Raw genomic sequence first — 20264 nt, 5'->3', positions numbered from 1 at the left:
CTCACCACAGACTCATCAGACTACGCATGGGGTGCACACCTGGATGGCAGGTGCATACAGAGCCAGTGGAGCCCACAGCAAATCCCTCTGCACATCGATCAAAAAGAGATGTTGGTTGTGTAGCATGCCTTGATGGCTTTCAAGCCTCTTCTCTCTCCAAGGGGTCTCCTGATCAAAACAGACAACACCACTGTGATGTGGTACATCAACAAGCAGGGAGGGATTCACTCCTACCCTCTATGCAGCCTGGCCATGACCCTTTGGAACACAGCCTCTGCCATGCAAGTACACCTGTTAGCACAATTGCTACCAGGCTCTCTCCACACTCTGGCAGACTAATTAAACAGAAATCTTCTGGACCCACATGAGTGGCAACTCAACAGAAGTACCTTCACCCTAATAACTCAGAAATGGGGAACCCTGAAGGTCGACCTCTTTGCTTCCCACACCAACCATCAGTTCAGCAAATTCTGCACCAGGGAGCATCACTGCATGACATGGAAAGTGTGTGCCCTGTCCTTCCCCTGAGTCAGTCTATTAGTCTATTCCTTTCCTTCCCTACCTCTCATCCCCAGGGTACTGCTCAAAATAAGGGAGGAAAAACCAAGGACCATTCTCATTCGCTCCAGAATGTCCCCGGCAGCACTGGTATCCCTTGCTACGCAGTCTGTCCTTCCTACCCCTATGGCATCTTCCTCATATTCCAAACCTCCTGACCCAGAGGGAAGGGGAGTTATTGCATCCCTAATTGCAGACACTCAATTTGGCAGCTTGGCTTATTCCCCAAGCCTGAACCAATCTGCCAACCTCAGTAAACAGATTCTGGAGGTTATCCATGAGGCCAGATGTCCTAGCACCAGAAAGTCTTATGCTGATAAATGGAAAAGGTTCTGCACCTGGATCCAGGCTAAGAGAGCCAATACGGCACAGCCCGCCATCCCTCTCATCCTGGATCACTTAGCTGACCTACTACACAGTGGCCTCTGTCTCCTCTATGAAAATTCATGCCTCTATTTCTGCTCATTTTTCCACTAAGCAACCCCTTTTCTCACATCCTTTGATCAAACAGTTTCTAAGAGGGGCTAGCAACTTGAGGCCACCCAGAAGGGCACCAACACTAGCTTGGGACCATAACTTTTTTATTGGAAAAGCTCACCCTGCACCCTTTCAAACCAGCTTCTTCTGCGAAGCTAAAATTTCTCTCCTTGAAGACAGCATTCCTTCTGGCCATCACTTCAGCAAGAAGAGTCTCTGAGCTGCAAGCAGTCATGGCTGTGGAACCCTTCTTCTTTCATGCAGACAGGGTATCCCTCAGAACTAACACATCCTTCATGACCAAGGTGGTGTCCAGTGTGGCTGTCAACCAATCTATTAATTTTCCCACCTTTTTTCAAAATCCCCAGAACAAAGGGGAAAGGATTCTTCACTCTCTAGATGTGCACAAACAGCTTAGATTATATCTAGACATGACTAACTCCTTCAGATAGTCTGATCAATTGCTGGTTAGCTTTGCTACAGGGGCAGAAGGCAAAGCCATATCCAAGCACATCATTTCCAAATGGATAGCACACTGCATCCATTTTTGCTACAAACAGCAATGAAAGCCTCCCCCAAGGCGGTCAGGACACACTTCACCAGAGCAGCCTCCACCTTTGTGGCTTTCCTCAGAGGAGTCCCCACCAGAGACATCCTAGAGGCTGCCACCTGGACATCTGTTCACACTTTTACCAAGCATTACCACCTGCCTCTCTTCTCCAAATCAAGGGCAGGGTTTGCCTCTGCAGTCTTGCAGGGCATCCTAGCCAGCCCCTAGTTTCATTGAATGCCTCCACCCTTTTCCTCCGCTTTGTGAATCAACCCAAATGTGATTACTGCAACAGTGAAACATGAAGAACATAGTACAGTTGTATACACTTACCATAAATGTAGAGGTTTGAGTGTATTCACTGTTGCAGTCCTGGATGTTTTTCGTGTTTCACTGTTGCAGTCATCACATTTGGGTTGTCTGTTTGCAGTAGCCCTCAGTCGGCCTGATTAACAAAGTCTTGGGTCCTGCATCGGTTGCTGTCTCTTCTTCCATGACGTCAGGTCATCAGGGGTATAAACCATGCAGCCGATGCCATTACACCAGTCTTTCTTGCCGTGTGGTGCCCAAAGCAGAAGCAGTTTGCAAGTGCCGGTCGGCCTACTCCTGAAATTTTCATTTTCAAGTTTCATAACCAAAGTCTTCAACTAAAAGCTAAGTACCCCCTTGGGGAAAATTTTTCTTGCTCTAAACCGATGTCAGTAAAAGTAAATAATTGTATTTCTTGTGGAAAGCAAATACCTCAAAGATTTTAATTTGTACTGTATTCCTTGCCTAGGCCCTGACAACAACGTACCTCGCTGTCAGTTTTTGTGCCTTATTTAAACCATGAACTATCCGTCGTTGGTATATTTTCGCTTCTAAATATTTTGGTGCTTGGTTCAATTATCCCGATATGTCTTCGGTAAGCCATCCGACTACCGACATTCCAAAAAAATGCAAAGATAAAGACAGAGACAGGCCACTAAAGCCCAAAGCTGCCAACGACGCTTCTCCTAAGCCAGTCGCCAGATCACCGGTACTCAGTGAGGCACTTTCGCAGCACCTGATACTCGCTACTTCAGATTCGCAGGCCTCTACTGAGACCCATTCGGAGTCCGGTATGCCATGAGATGCTTCAACTGTGGATCCTGCGGATGTCTCTACCTTGGATGGGTCCAGTCCTGGCTGTGCAGGCACTGGCCTGAATACACCCTCAGAAGCCGGTGCCTGCACAGCCAGTGCCGCTGTGCAGGCACCGGCTTCTGACCGTGTATTCAGGCCTACTGACTTGCGTATTAAACAGACGCCATCTTCTTCAAGGCCTAAAACTCGAACCATGCCTAGAAAACTGATGCCCAGACCTCATGGCCAGGCCTCTTTGCCTAAATAAAACAAATGATAAGAATGGCTGAAGACCTTATTACTTTAATCAGGGGAAGCCAACCTTCAAAGAGACCTAGGACTGAGTTTACTTATGATACTTCTGACCAGGATTCTGAATTTTCTGTTTCCACTGATGACCAGGATTTACCCTTGTCTACCTATGAGGATTCTGATGCTGAGGACTGTATTCCCTCTGCATCCCTCACAGAGGATTTTTCTTTTGGTGAAACCTTGCATAACCTCAGGCAGAATTTTCATTGGGAAAGTCAGGATTTCTCTGATTCTAAAAAGAGGCTTAGGGATTTCTTACTCCTGCCCCAGCACAGGCCTTTAGCCATACATCCTGTACTAGACAATGTTGATTATGCCTTTTTGGAATCTAGCAGGCCCCTGACTCTTTACCCCCTGTTCCCAGAAAACCTGATAGATATTACGGGGTCCCTGACTCTCACAAGTTCCTTTTCAAAAATCGTACTGCGGATCCTGAGACCATTTCACAGGGACCCAAGGGCATTAAAGCTACTATTGCCAGGAATCCTACCCCCTCCGATAGAGACTCCAGGGCACTGGATATATGGGGTAAGAAGGTATACACTTCTACAACTTTGGCCATTAGGGCCTTAAACTGCCAGTTTCATATGTTAAAGTATCAGCAGCATGTTATTGGATTGCGTAAACAGAAAATGTTGATTCCTGATAGTGCTGAAAATAAGGATTTACAGTATTTACTGCATTCAGCTGAACAAGTTAGAAAACATACTTTGCAATGTGGTTTTGATTCGCTAGAGGCATCTTGCAGGGCTGCTGTAACTGGGTCTGTACTTAGAAAACATGCTTGGCTTAAGGACCAATCTTTGCCAGATCATGTTAAAGCAAAATTACTGGATGCTCACTTAAATCAGGACCCTCCTGTTTGGCAACAAGGCAGAAGAAGTTCTTAAAAAAAAAAAAAAAAAATGGAGGAAAAAGCTAAATCGATGCAAACTGTTAAAGATTTCTTACAAGTACAACCTCCAAGGTTTAGTAGGCATTGGCCTTCCAAGAATTGGTCCTTTCCTGCTTCTTCCAGACCTTTTCAGTCCAAACCCAGATCCAGCAGAGCACCCAGGCTTCAGTCTCAGGCTCCGCACATGACTAATCAGTGAGGGGCCTCCACTTCCAAATCTGGAAATAATAAAACTCCCCCCTATGGTAAACTGTCTCAATGACTTCTTTTTAAAACTTCCTAGCACTTCTCAACTGACCGCCCCTTTGGGGGGAAAGATTGCTCTTCATGCAAAGAACTGGGAACTCATTACCCAGGACAAATGGGTTTTAAATATAGTGTTCCCAAGGATACAGATTTCACTTCCACATGTTACCAGTATCAAGCGGGTGGCCAGATCTACCCCCAAATCAGTGGGCAGAGGCCCAAAAGCAAGTACTTTCTCTCCTAAGCATAGGGGCTATTCAGTTGGTACCAGAAGACGAAAAGGGACAAGGTTTCTACTCCAGACTTTTCCTGCTACCCAGAAAAGACAATTCATGACGTCCTATCCTGGACCTGTCTACTCTAAACACCTTTTTGGTGATTCCAAAATTCAAGATACTGACTCTTCACCAGTTGCTTCCTATGCTAGGCAAAGATGCCTGGTTGGCAACAATAGATTTAAAGGAAGCATACCTGCACATCCCAATCAGGGAATCTTGCAGGAGATACCTATGCTTCAAAGCAGGCTACAAGCACTATCAGTTCTCTGCATTGCCCTTTGGCTTATCTACTCCACCCAGGGTATTCACAAAGTGCCTTGCTCCAATTATTGCATTTTGCAGGCAAAGTAATATTCAAATATACCCATACCTGAACGATTGTCTAATTCAAGCAGAAAGCCAGGACATACTTTTGAATCATCTGGCCTTTATACAAAGGGTGTTAACTTGTCTGGGGTACACCTTAAATGAAAAGAAATCACATCTGGTACCCTGTCAACAAATTATATTCCTGGGAGCAAGCTTGAATACAACTTCCCAGATGGCTTTCCTCACGCCAGAGAAACAAATTAATTTGACATCCTACTTCAAACAAGTGGCCACAAAAACCCTGCTATCTACAAGGCAAATACTACAAGTTTTGGGGTTCATGGCCTCCTGCATTCTTCTAATTCCATATGCAAGACTGCATATGAGGAAACTACAATGGTATCTAGAAAGCCTATGGTGTCAACATTCTCAGGATCTAGAAGCAATGATTCCTATCATACCTTGCCTACGCCTAGAGTTCCTTTGGTGGGCAGAGGCCTGCCACCAAAACATGGGACTACCATTTACACTGTCCCCTGCCCCCCATACCCTAACAACAGACTCATCAGACTATGCATGAGGGGCTTACCTGGCAGGGAAGTGCATTCAGGGCAAATGGAACCCAAGTCAAATGCACCTGCATATCGATCAAAAAGAAATGTTAGCTGTACAGAATGCTCTGACAGCCTTCAAGGACCACATTCTTCCAGGACAATTAATGGTAAAGACAGACAACACCACTGTTACGTGATACATAAGCAAGCAGGGGGGTATGCATTCTTACCCCCTCTGCAGACGAGCCTTAGCATTGTGGAACACAGCCTTGAGCTATGAAGTGCATCTACAAGCTCAATTCCTGCCAGGAAAACTAAATACACTGGCAGATGGACTAAGCAGAAACCTCATGGACCCACACGAGTGGAAACTGGAACCAAGGATTGTCAACATGTTGACAAGCAAATGGGGGAGCCCGGATATAGACTTGTTTGCCTCCCCCCAGAACTATCAATTGGACAAATTTTGCACAAGGACTTCCCACAAACAAGCCTGGAAAGTGGATGCTTTGTCCTTCAGCTGGAAAAACCTATCAGTTTATGCCGTTCTTCCTCTGCCTCTGCTCTCCAAAGTACTACTAAAGATCAAAGAAGACAAACCAAGGACAATTTTGATTGCACCAGACTGGCCACGCCAACACTGGTGTACACCCTCTTGTGCAGTGTGTCACTGTTGGCCCCATAGCACCTGCCTCAGACTCCTACCCTAATGTTCTTCGTGTTTCACTGTTGCAGTCATTACATTTGGGTTATCTGCTTGCAGTAGCCCTCAGTCGGTCTGATTAACTAAGTCTTGGGTCCTGCGTTGGTTGCTGTCCCTTCTTCCATGACGTCAGGTCGTCAGGAGTATAAAACATGCAGCCAACGCTATTACATTAGTCTTTCTTGCCGTGTGGTGCCTGAAGCAGAAGCAGTTCACAAGTGCTGGTTGGCCGACTCCTGAAATTTTCGTTTTCGAGTTTCAGAACCGAAGTCTTAAACTAAAGCTAAGTACCCCATTGGGAAAACTTTTTCTTGCGCCTTAGCGATGTCAGTTTGTTTGTGTCTTTCAGCTTTTCCTGGTTAGGGGTTGCCACAGCAGAACTCTGGTCCGCTAATGATTGGCAGTTGATTTTTACGTACCGGCTTGCCAGGCCTGACGGACAACCTTCAATGAAAAAAGCTAATAATTGCATTACTTGTGGAAAGCAAATATCTCAGAAAGATTTTAATTAGTACTGTATTCCTTGCCTAGGCCCTGACCACAACGTGTCTTGCTGTCGATTTTGTGCTTTATTTAAACAGCACACTATCCGTTGCCGGTATATTTTCGCTTCTAAATATTTCAGTTCTTGGTTGAATTATCCAGAAATGTCGGTTAGCCTTCTGACTACCGGGATTCTGAAAAAACGCAAAGATAAAGACAGAGACAGGCCACCGAAGTCCAAAGCTGCCGACAACGCTTCTCCTAAGCCAGTCGCCAGTTCGCTGGTATTCAGTGAGGTGCTTTTGGAGCCCCTGATGCCAACCACTTTTGTCTCGCAGGCCTTTACTGAGACCCATTCGGAGTCCGGTATGCCACAAGATGCTTCAACTGTTGAACCTGCAGATGTCTCTACCTTGGATGGGTCCGGAACCTCTGTGCAGGCACCGGCTTCTGAGGGTGCATTCAGGCCTACAGACTTGCATATTAAATCGATGCCTCCTTCTTCATTTAGGCCAAAATCTCGAACCATGACTAAGAAACTGACACCCAGGCCGCATGCTCAGGCATCTATGCCTAAAAAACAAATGATAAGAATGGCTGAAGATCTTATAACTCTAATCAGGGGAAGCCTACCTCCCCCCTTCTAAGAGGCCTAGGGCTGAAGTTATTTATGAATCTTCTGAACAGGATTCTGATTTTTCTGATTCTTCTGATCTGAATTTGCCCTTATCTACTTATGAGGATTCTGATGCAGAGGACTCTATTCCCTCTGCTTCCCCTCCAGAGGATTTTTCTTTTGGTGAAACCTTACATATTCTACGGGAGCATTCCCACTGGGAAAACCAGGATTTTTCTGATTCAAAAAAGGGGCTTAGGAATTTCTTACTCCTGCCTCAGCATAGGCCTTTAGCTGTTCCTCCTGTACTAGACATTGTTGATGCTTTCTCAGAATCTAGTTTGGCCCCTGATTCCTTGCCTCCTGCTCCAAGAAAACCTGACCGATATTACAGGGTGAAAAGCAACGAACCTCTGAATAGACTAGGGAACCAACTAAAGAGAATCAATGAATACAAAACAAAACAAAAGTGATTCCACATGGCAAAAAGTTAATAATTAATAGAGAGTACTTTATAGCAAAAAAGTGAGCGCTTTCGCGGATAACATCCGCTTCTTCAGACTGTAGAAAATACACCATATCATACTTCCTTAAAAATATTCGAACAGCCAATCAAATTGAAATAAAACCTAATTGCTTTTAACATGTAAAATGCTGGATTGTAGTACATGACTGACTGCAAACATATACTAAAAGACACAAAGCATATAAAGTATGCAAAAACAATACTATAATAAAACCTACCAAATACGCTTAACATTACAAATGTCATGTAAATGCTGAACTTAAATATAAGACTCATTACAAATATATATTAAAATAAGGGGGTGAAAAATACAAGTATGCAATACTAAAATTAAATCCATTAAATAAACTGAATAAACATTATTGTTAACAAATACAATACTGAGCTATGATACCTAACTCACTCAAAAACATGTTGAGAGAAGTACAGAGAATAATATAACAATATGTTATGATAAGGCCTATGGGCGGCCACGGTGGTGCAGTGGTTAGCATTGCCGCCTCACAGCAAGAGGTTCTCCGGTTCGATCCTTGGCTGGGGTGCCTTCTGTGCGGAGTCTGCATGTCCTCCCTGTGGTCGCGTGGGTTTCCTCCGGGTGCTCCGGTTTCCTCCCACATCCCAAAGACATGCTGCAGGTGGATTGGACACACTAAATTGGCCCTAGGTGTGCGTGTGAGTGTGCCTTCTGTGGAAGGTTGGGCGCCGGGCTGGCAACTTGACACCGTAAAACTCCACTGCCATTCAATGTGCGGACAAGGTGATCCGCTGTGGCGACCCCTAACCGGGAAAAAGCCGAAAGAAGAAGAAGAAGAAGTTATGATAAGGCCTATACAATGCACTTAATCAACATTATACCTAGTGTTGTACTAAAACATCTAAAAAAATAAACTACAAAATATCAGTGCTTTAATGTTCAGTTTATGCCTTTTCTCCTCTGCCTCTGCTGTCCAAGGTACTACTAAAGATCAAACAGGACAAGCCAAGGACAATTTTAATTGCACTGGACTGGCCTCGCCAACACTGGTACCCACTCTTGTGCAGTGTGTCACGCTTGGCTCCATGGCACCTGCCTTAGACTCCTTCCCTGTTGTCTCAGCATGAGAACATGATTCTGCACCCTCAGCTGCAAACTCTGAATCTAGCAGCATGGCTAATTACCTAATCTCTCCTTTACCATCCCTCAGTAAATCAGTGATGGATATCATTTTAGAGGCAATGAGGCCTAGTACTAGAAAATATTATGCTGCAAAATGGAAAAGATTCTGTGCTTGGAACCAATCTCAAGGAATGAACGCAGCAGTGCCCAATTTACCTCAGATTCTGTAATACTTAACTGAGATGCTTCATAAGGGCGTGTCTTTTTCCTTCATCAAAATTCATGCCTCAGCCATTTCAGCTCATTATAGCACAGAGCCTCCCCTCTTCTCTCACCCACAGCTCAAGCAGTTCCTCAAACGGGCCAAAAATCTAAGGCCACTCAGGAGAGCTTCAACTACAGCCTGGGATCTTAACTTTGTCTTGGAGAAACTCACTCTTCCTCCTTTCAAGCCAGCTGTTACTGCAGATTTGAAATTTCTTTCCTGGAAAACAGCTTTCCTTTTGGCAATCATTTCTGCAAGAAGGGTATCTGAATTACAGGCCCTTATGGCAGTGGAACCTTTCATAATTTTTCATGCGGACAGGGTGTCCCTCAGAACAAATCCCTCCTTCATGCCCAAGGTGGTATCCAGTGTGGCTCTTAATCAGTCCATTCATTTGCCTACCTTTTTTCTTAACCCACAGAACAAAGGGGAACAGTTACTGCACTCCTTAGATGTGCACAGACAACTTAGATTCTACTTGGACAGGACTAAACCTCAAAGGAAATCTGAACTACTACTGGTGGCATTTGCTGCAGGGACAGAGGAGAAAGCTATTTCAACACAAACCATTTCAAAATGGATAGGCCACTGCATTCTTTTCTGCTATAAGCATCATGGAAAACCTATCCCCCAGGGGATCAGACCTTACTCCACCAGGGCTGCATCTACCTCTACAGCCTTTCTCTGAGCCTACCAGGGACATCCTAGAAGCTGCTACCTGGAGTTCTGTGCATACTTTAGCCAAGCGTTATCATTTGCCAAATTTCTCTAAATCCAGGGCTGGTTTTGCCACTGCAGTCTTGCAGGGCCTTATAGCTGGTCCTAATTCTATTTAAATTCCTCTTCCCAACCTTAGCTTTGGGAATCTACCCAAATGTAATGACTGCAACAGTGAAACACATAGAACATAGTACAGTTGTGTAAACTTAACATAAATGTAGATGTTCGAGTGTATTCACTGTTGCAGTCCTGGTTACCCTCCCTCCAGCCCCCTTTTCTTCCATTGGCTTTGCCTCTTCTCTCACTTACAGTGCTCTAAAAGCTTTTTGGTGTATTTGCTTTTCTGTTGGAGGTATAACCTTATATATTTATAGATTTAATTGCTTCCCATTAGGGGGACACCTGACATCTGGGGCAAGAAAAACTGATGTAATGGCGTCTGCTGCATGTTTTATACCCCTAACGACCTGACGTCATGGAAGAAGGGACAGCAACTGACGCAGGAACCAAGACTTTGTTAATCAGGCCGACTGAGGGCTACTGCAAGCAGATAACCCAAATGTAATGACTGCAACAGTGAATACACTCGAACATCTGCATCTATGGTAAGTGTACACAACTGTACTTGGTCTCAGCAGGAGAACCAGATTCTGCACTCTCAGCTTCAAACACTGAACCTAGCAGTCTGGCTAATCACCTAATCTCTCCTTTACCATCCCTCAGTAAACCAGTGTTGGATATCATCTTAGAGGCAAGGAGGCCTAGTACTAGGAAATTTTCTGCTGAAAAATGGAAAAGATTATGTGTCTGGAACCAATCTCAAGGGATGAGCACAGCAGTGCCCAATATACCTCAGATTTTACAATACTTAACTGAGATGCTTCACAAGGGCTTGTCTTTTTCCTCCATCAAAATTCACGCCGCCGCCATTTCAGCTCATTATAATACAGAACCTCCCCTCTTCTCTCACCCACTGCTCAACCAGTTCCTCAGAGGGGCCAAAAATTTAAGACCACCCAGGACAGCTCCAACTCCAGCCTGGGACCTTAACTTTGTATTGCAGAAACTCTATCTTCCTCCTTTCGAGCCAGCTGCTACTGTAGATTTAAAATTCCTTTCTTGGAAAACAGCTTTCCTTTTAGCAATCACTTCAGCAAGAAGGGTATCTGAATTACAGGGCCTTATGGCAGTAGAACCTTTCATCATCTTTCATGCGGACAGGGTGTCTCTCAAGACCAATCCCTCTCTCATGCCCAATGTGGTATCCAGTGTGACCCTTAATCAGTCCATTCATCTGCCAACCTTCTTTCCTAATGTACAGAACAAAGGGGAATGGATACTGCACTCCTTAGATGTGCACAGACAACTTAGATTCTACTTGGACAGGACTAAACCTCAAAGGAAATCTGAACAACTGCTGGTGGCATTTGCTGCAGGGGCAGAGAGGAAGGATATTTCAAAGCAAACTATTTCTAAATGGATAGGCCATTGCATTCATTTCTGCTATAAGCACCATGGAAATACTATACCACAGGAGATCAGACCCCACTCTACCAGGGCAGCATCTACCTCTACAGTCTTTCTCAGAGGCGTCCCTACCAGGGACATCCTAGAAGCTGCTACCTGGAATTCTGTACATACTTTCACCAAGCATTACCATCTGCCAATTTTCTCTAAATTCAGAGCTGGCTTTGCCACTGCAGTTTTGCAGGGTCTTATTGCTGGTCCTAATGCTGTCTAAATTCCTCCTCCCATCCTTAGCTTTGGGAATCTACCCAAATGTGATGACTGCAACAGTGAAACACGAAGAATATACTACAGTTGTGTACACTTACCATAAATGTAGATGTTTGAATGTAGTCACTGTTGCAGTCCTGGTTACCCTCCCTCCAGCCCCCTTACTTTTGGCTATACCTGTACTATCCTTTACTATGCTTAAAAGCTTTTTGGAGTATTTGCTTTTCACGTCACGGAAGAAGAGACAGCAACTGACGCAGGACCCAAGACTTTGTTAATCAGGCAGACTGAGGGCTATTGCAAGCAGATAACCCAAATGTGATGACTGCAACAATGAATACACTCGGAACATCTACATTTATGCTAAGTGTACACAACTGTACCTTTCCCTTCCTCCATCCCCCTTTCTTCTCTTTCTCCTTTTATTACCATTCTAACTTGTCCTTTCCTTTCAAGGGACTTACTGGTATTTATTTTCCACTGGGGTGGGGGTTTCTTCCACCAGACCCTGGCCTCCTACTTGGAGGATCCTGACAGTTTAAGGCAAGAAAAACTGATGTAATGGTGTCAGCTGCCTTGCTTTATTTTACTGACGATCTGACATCAGTCCTCAAACGACAGCAATTGACACAGTAATACTAAGTCTCTGGTGTTCGGACCAGCCGAGAGCTACTCTGGCAGGGATAACCCAAATGTGATGATTGCAACAGTGAATACACTCAAACATCTACATTTATGGTAAGTGTACACCACTGTGCTCTCTCTTTCTCTGGAAAAGGGCCCCGGTGTCTGGGATACATATTTCCTGAAAGACAACAAAACAGGAACACATGCCAGGATGACATACATGGGAGTATACTATGCAAAGATACAGCAATAACAGATGACTACCAGTAGTCACTGCTTGGTTACACATCTCATATTCATCACCATGCAAACATAGTAAGGGTGTTTATGTAAGTAGGATAGTAGCAGTAGGCATCTACTCCTGATTGTGCCATGACATATACTGTTGTATTATCACACAACCAACACAGCAGTCCATTAAGTTGTGGCCCTTAGGTGTAAATCCCCCCTTTATAATATTTAAAACCAGTAGTGTCACACAAGTAGCAGTGTAGTATTACCACTGCTATCAATGGGAAATTTCCAGGAGAGTGGTATACCTAATTAACAAAGAGCTTTCTGCCCATACTGTACTCTAGTTCCTCTGTAGGTGTAACACGTGCAGATTAAGGACTTGTCAGTACTGTATTCCCCATTCCCCTAAGTATATTGAAACATATGTTGGAAACAAAATGGTTACATATCTGATGGAGTTTAGTACTCCTCTGTTGAATGATACAGATATATAAATGTTGTGTCAAAGAGTTCACCCTGCAAAGTAACTCTCATGCACAATGATGTCCTTCAAGGATGCATCTGCAGTCATCACATATGGGTTGTCCTGCCTCAGGCAGCCCTTCAGTCAGCCGGATTCCAAAGTCTGGGTCTGGCCTCGGCTGATGTCGCACTTTCCCCGACGTCAGAGCGTCTGGGGTATAAAAGCATCAGCCGACGCCATTTTCCCCAGTCTTTCTTGCCGCGTGGTGCCCGAAGCAGAAGCAGTTTGCAAGTGCCGGTCGGCCAGCTCCTGTGATTCAGCTACCGAAGACTTCGAAAAAGCTAAGTACCCGCTAGGACTCTTTCTTGCCTCAGCCGATGTCAGATAAAGTTAATAATTGTTTAACTTGTGGGAAACAAATACCTCATAAGGATTTTCCACTCTTACTGCCTCCCCTGCCTAGGCCCAGACCACGACGTCTCGGCCTGTTCTGCCTGTGCTTCCTTCAACCGACGAACTCTTAGACGTCGGTCGGAGTTTGCAGAGGAATTCTTTGGGGCTAGTTTTGCTTACAAGATGCCGTCGGAGACTCCGACTTCGCATTTAGTTAAGAAACGGAAGGACAAGGACCGACACTCGCGGGCCGCGGTTTCGGCTGAAACCACGGTCAGGCCTACCGCGATTGTCTCAGTCTCGGCTGAAACAGAGTCCTTGGTACTTCCGATTACCGAAACCGCACAACTGACTACCTCGGCCCCGGAGGCCCCGGCCGAGTCGGTTATTGAATTACCTACTGAAACTGGTGTCCAGGAACCTTCCGACACCATTCCTTTAGACAAGTCTACTCCTGCACGTGGTGCAGCCAGACCTCCTGCATCCATGTCCATTAAGGCTTTCTCTAGGGCTAAAGCTGCTAAACTTTCTAAAGCTTTGCCTCCCAAGGTTACCTCTCAGAGACCCTCTACTGGCTCACAGATTCTTAGCTTAGCAGAGGATCTTATCTCCTTAATTAGAGGTTCTCAACCTCATCCGGACAGGGGCTCTCAACCACCTCCAGACAAAAGGCCTAGGGTTGAGCCCTCTGACCCCCATTCCTCAGATGAGTCCACTGATGGCTCTACTCTGTCAGACCACCAGGAGGAGGCTTATTCGGCCTACGAGGATTCTGATGCTGAAGAATCTATTCCCTCGGCCTCCCCTCCTGAAGAGTTTTCCTTTGGAGAGACATTACACTCTATGAGAGAACATTTTCAATGGCAGGGTCAGGAATTCTCTGATTCTAGAAAGAGATTAAGGACCTTTTTACATTTACCTCAGCATAGGCCTTTAGCTATAACTCCTGTTTTGAATGTCATTGATGATTTATTTTATTTATTTTATTTATTTAACATTTGTTGACCGGGAATGTCCGACTAGGTTCCACAGAGCCTGTTTTCAGCGGAGGCCCGGGGAGAAATGCTCCAGATGCATGTCTTTGGAATGATGTGTACTCTGATGCTAGTACAGCCCCTGACTCTCTCCCTCCGGCTCCTGCCAAACCTGATAGGTACTACAGGGTCCCGGACTCACATCTACACCTGTACAAGGCCCACTCTGCTGATCCAGAAACTATTTCCCAGGGCCCAAAAGGGGTTGCAGCTGCCACTGCTAGAAATCCTCTACCCTCTGAAAGGGAGTCCAGAGCTTTAGAGAGATGGGGTAAGAAAGTGTATACTTCTGCAACTCTTTCCATGAGGGCATTAAATTGTCAATTTCATATGATACAGTACCAAGAGTATTTGTTAGATGAATTGCAAAAGAAACTGTCTTCTTCTGAACCCCTTGATCGCAAATCCCTTCAGGATCTGGTACATAACTCCCAGCAGGTTAGTAACCATTTCTTGCAGTGTGGTTATGATGCATTGGAAGCTTCATGTAGGTCAGCTATGACAGGTGCAGTCATACGTAGGCATGCCTGGCTGAAGGAACAATCTCTGCCAGACCATGTTAAAGCTAAGCTTTTGGATGCTCCTATGGAAAAGCAAAAATTATTTGGTTCCACGGCTCAAGAGGTCTTAAAGAAATTTGAAGAAAAGGCAAAATCTGTGAAAATAGTCAAAGACTTTCTGCAAGTCCAACCACCGAGATTCAGCAGAAATTGGCCTACTAAGAATTGGTCCTTTCCGGACTCAGACATATCTCAGAGAGGCAGGAATAGGCATGCCCAGAGGTAGAGGGCAAGCTAGAGGCTCCTACAGAGGCCGTCAATGGCAGCCTCCCAACCAGAGAGGTAGTGTAGGAACTATAACTGCTACACCAGGACAGACTCAATGACTTTGTTTTGACTCCGCCGACCAGGGCTCAATTAGAAGCACCTTTGGGCGGAAAGCTTTCTTTATTTTCAAAAAATTGGCACAGCATTACAAGGGACACATGGACACTGCAAATAATAGACAAAGGATACAGGTTCCATTTCCACACATTGCCAAAAAGAAAAGGCATGCCAGACCTGCCACCAAATCAGAGGGCAGAGGCTTTGAAACAAATTTCCAACTTAATACAAATGAAAGCTATAGAAAAGGTACCTCTTTCAGAACAAGGCCAAGGATTTTACTCCAGATTATTCCTTGTTCCAAGAAAAGAAAATCACTGGAGGCCTATTCTCGACTTGTCCGCACTGAATACTTACCTCATTGTGCCAAAATTCAAAATGCTGACTTTACAGCAACTCCTTCCCATGCTGGGCAAGGGGTCTTGGCTGGTGACTCCAGACCTCAAGGAGGCATACCTGCATGTCCCTATCAGACAAAGTTGCAGAAGACACCTCAGATTTCTTGCAGGGTCAGAGCATTATCAATTCTCAGCATTGCCCTTTGGCTTATCTACTGCGCCCAAAGTATTCACGAAATGCCTGGCATCAGTAATTGCACACTGCAGACTTCAGGGGATTCAAATTTACCCATATCTGGATGACTGCCTTATACAAGCGGACAGCAAGCAAACTTTGTTAAAGGACTTGGATTATGCCATCCACCTACTGCAGGCCTTGGGATATACAGTCAACATCCACAAATAAAGACTTGTTCCATCCCAAAGAATAACTTTTCTGGGTGCGGATCTAGACACAACCACCCAAATGGCCTTTCTCACAGAAGAAAAACAAAAACAACTACCGGATTACTTCAAGAATCTGACAAGGCAAACTCAGCTGACTGCAAGGAAAATCCTGCAGGCCCTGGGTTACATGGCATCTTTCATTCTTCTGATTCCACAAGCAAGGCTGCATATGAGAAAATTACAATGGTACCTAAGGAGTTTATGGACTCAGCACAGTCACAGCTTAGAAACTTTGATCCCACTCATTCCATGCCTTCAAAAGGAATTTCTGTGGTGGGCTCAAGCCTGCCAGTCGAACAGTGGGTTGCCCTTCAGCAAGCCAAGAGCCAACCAAACCATCACTACGGATGCTTCAGACCAAGGTTTGGGAGCACACATGGAGGGCAGATGTATCCAAGGGGCTATGGTCACAAACAGAGCTGCGCATTAACATAAACCAAAAGGAAATGCTGGCAGTGATACACGCAATCGAGGCCTTCAAACCTTTTCTTCATCAAGGCCACCTACTCATAAGGACAGACAACACCACAGTTATGTGGTACATAAACAAGCAAGGAGGCACCCATTCCTACCCTCTTTGCAGACTGGCAATGAATCTATGGGAACTTTCCTTGAAACTCAATATACAGCTGCAGTCCCAGTTCGTGCCAGGGAAAGACAATATACTGGCAGACAGCTTAAGCAGAAATACCATGGATGCACACGAATGGATGCTGCACCCAGACATCTTCTTACTCATAACACAATCATGGGGAAGGCCGGAAATAGATCTGTTCGGTCCCCCCCCACAATCATCAACTGAAGAAATTCTGCTCAAGGACATACCACCCACAAGCATGGAAGGTGGACGCTCTCTCTTTCAGCTGGAAAGCTCTAACAGTGTATGCTTTTCCACCTCTCCCATTAATGACCAAGGTCTTACTGAAGATCAGGACAGAGCAGCCCAGAGTGATTCTGATAGCTCCAAACTGGCCAAGACAGCACTGGTACCCACTGTTAAAGAGCATGTCACAGACGAAACCGTGGCCTCTCCCCCTATGGCCACTTCTACTGACACAGCACAATTTCAAGACTCTGCATTCCAACCTGAAAACCTTGCAGCTAACTGCCTGGAAAATACCATGACTCCTCCTCAGGATAAGCTATCCCAGAGAGTGAAGGATATTATTATGGAAGTCACGGCCTTCCACAAGGAAGGCATATTCAGCAAAATGGAAAAGATTTCACACTTGGAACACAACAAAGGGCCTAGATGCGACAGTGATGAACATGGCACATATACTGGAATATTTGGCAGAATTGTTCCACAACGGCCTGTCTTACTCTTCCGTTAAGATACATGCCTCAGCAATTTCAGCAGAATACAATGTTAATCCACCGGTCTTCTCTCATCCTCTCCAGAGACAGTTTCTAAGAGGAATCAAAAACATCAATCCTCCAAGGAAACCACCTCTACCTACTTGGGACCTTAACTTCGTGTTGGAAAAATGAACACTTCCTCCCTTTGAACCAGCAGCATCTGCAGATCTACAGTTTCCGTCTTGGAAAACCGCCTTCCTTCTGGCCATAACCTCAGCAAGAAGAGTATCTGAGTTACAAGCTCTAATGGCAGTACAGCCATTTCTTATCTTTCATCAGGACAGAGTTTCATTGAGAACCAACCCTACATTTATGCCAAAGGTGGTATCCAGGGTATCTTTGAACCAAGCTATTCACTTGCCTACATTCTTCTCACAACCACAAAATAAAGGGGAGAAACTTCTGCACACCCTGGACATACACAGACAGTTGCGCTACTACTTGGACAGAACTAAATGTTACAGAAAGACTGACCAGCTGTTTGTAGCATATGCTGCTGGGGCACAAGGAAAAGCAATTTCCAAACAGACAATTTCAAAATGGATAGGAAATTGCATTCGATGTCCTTCAAGGATGCATCTGCAGTCCTTACAAATGGGTTGTCCTGTCGTCAGGCAGCCCTTCGGTCGGCCGGATTCCAAAGTCTGGGTCTGGCCTTGGCTGGTGTCGCACTTCACCCGACGTCATAGCTGCAGTTATTCGGGTATAAAGGCATCAGCCGACGCCATTTTCCTCAGTCTTTCTTGCCGCGTGGTGCCCGAAGCAGAAGCTGTTCGCAAGTGCCGGTCGGTCAGAACCAGAGATTACTACTACCGAATACTTCTACTACTACCGAAGACTTCTAAAAAGCTAAGTACCCCGTTGGGGACTCTTTCTTGCCTCAGCCGATGTCAGAAAAAGTGAATAACTGTTTAACTTGTGGGAAACAAATACCTCATAAAGATTTCCACTCTTACTGCTTACCTTGTTTAGGCCCAGACCACGACGTAGCAGCTTGTCTAGCCTGTGCTTCATTTAACCGACGGACGCTTAGAAGTCGGTCGGAATTTGCTGAGGAGTTTTTCGGCTCCGATTTTGCTTATATTATGCCGTCGGATCCTCCGACTACACAAATATCTAAAAAACGCAAGGAAAAGGACCGACACTCGCGGTCCGCGGTTTTGGCCGAAACTGCGGTTAAGCCAACCGCGAGTGTCTCTGTTTCGGCTGAAACCGAGCAAGCGGTTCTTCCTTCAGCTGAAAACTTACCTTCTACCGAGGCCTCTTCCAACTTGGTGGAATCTGCTTCTGAAATCCTGCCTGCTGTTGCAGTTTCTCAGGAATTATCTGACACTATTCCCTTTGATATTTCAACCCCAGCACGTGGAGCTGCTAGGCCTCCTGCAGCCATGTCCATTAAGGCCTTTGCCAGGGCTAAAGCAGCTAAAGATACTAAATCTGTGCCTGCTAAGACCCCCTCTCACAGGCCTAGCTCTAGTTCACAGATGCTTAGTTTAGCAGAGGATCTCATTTCTTTAATCCGGGGTTCCCAACCTCAACCAGACAGGGCCTCTCGCCCACCTCCAGAGAAGAGGCCTAGAGCAGAGCCCCCTGAGCCAGTTTCTACAGATGATTCCTCTGATGATTCAGATAATACAGACCCTCCAGAGGCTCCTTTCTCCCCTTATGAAGACTCTGATGCTGAAGAGTCCATCCCTTCTGCCTCTCCGCCTGAGGAATTTTCCTTTGGGGAAACCTTGCATGCTATGAGGGAACAATTTCAGTGTCAGGGCCAGGATTTTTCAGACTCCAGAAAAAGGCTTAGAACCTTTCTGCATTTACCACAACATAGGCCTTTAGCCATACCTCCAGTTCTTTCTGTTGTAGATGATGCATTTAATGATGCTTGTACTGCTCCTGATTCACTACCTCCGGCCCTGCTAAGCCCGATAGGTACTACAGGGTCCCGGACACGCATTACCATTTGTATAAGGCTCCATATGCAGATGCCGAGACTATCTCCGAGGGACCTAAAGCTGTAGCAGCTACCTCTGCCAAAACCCTCCCCTCTGAAAGGGAATCCAGGTCCTTAGAGATGGGGTAAAAAGTTTACACTTCTGCTACTCTTTCAGCTAGGGCCTTGAACTGTCAATTTCACATGATCCAGTATCAAGAATTTATGCTAGACCAGTTAACCAAAAGCTGTCCTCAGATGAACCATTAGACAAAAAATCTGTTCAGGAAATGGTACATAACATTCAGCAAGTCAGTAACCATTCTTTAAAATGCGACTATGATGCACTGGAGGCTTCCTTTAGATCAGCCATGACTGGCACAGTTATCAGAAGGCATGCATGGTTAAAAGAGCAGGCCTTACCAGACCATGTCAAATCAAAACTATTAGATGCTCCCATGGATAAGATCAATTTGTTTGGCTCTCCTGCACAACAGGTGCTGAAGAAGATGGAAGAGAAGGCAAAATCTGTCCAAACAGTGAAAGATTTTTTACAGGTCCAACCTCCAAGGTTTAGCAGGAATTGGCCTCCAAGAATTGGTCCTTTCCAGACTCCTCCAGAGCTCAGAGAGGCAGGAATAGGCGTTCAAGAGGCAGAAGCCAATCCAGGGGTGCCTACAGGAGACGCCAGTGGCAGGGTAACAACCAGCGAGGTACAGCCACAGACACAGCCACCACCACAACTACAGGACAATCACAGTGACTTGGCTCTGACACCGCCTACCAGGGAACAACTAGAAGCACCCTTAGGCGGGAAGCTAGCCTTATTTTCAATAAACTGGCATTACATCACAAGAGACAAGTGGATTTTGCAGACAATAGACCAAGGTTACAGGTTTCACTTCCATACTCTACCAGGGAAGAGAGGAATGCCAACCCTACCTCCAAATCAAAAGGCAGAAGCTCTGAAACAAATATCTCAATTATTAAGGATGAGAGCTGTGGAAAAGGTACCATCTATGGAGCAAGGAAAGGGATTTTACTCCAGACTCTTCCTGGTACCAAGAAAAGAAAGCAAATGGAGACCTATTCTCGACCTGTCCGCTTTAAACACACATTCAAA

The 20264-nt window shown here is 45.4% G+C and overlaps 1 protein-coding gene across 6 annotated transcripts in view; it reads left to right on the top strand.

Annotated features, from left to right (window-relative positions):
• PHF21B (PHD finger protein 21B) overlaps positions 1-20264 on the top strand; it is a 2393713-nt gene that overhangs the window by 485964 nt on the left and 1887485 nt on the right. The gene's annotated exons all lie outside the window — the stretch shown is intronic.

Source organism: Protopterus annectens, chromosome 11.part0 (genome assembly GCF_019279795.1).
Source record: "Protopterus annectens isolate FY-2018-M chromosome 11.part0, PAN1.0, whole genome shotgun sequence".
Lineage (NCBI taxonomy): Eukaryota > Metazoa > Chordata > Ceratodontiformes > Protopteridae > Protopterus > Protopterus annectens.
Note: the sequence above shows the minus strand (reverse complement) of the source record. Positions and strands in the feature narration are given on the sequence as shown.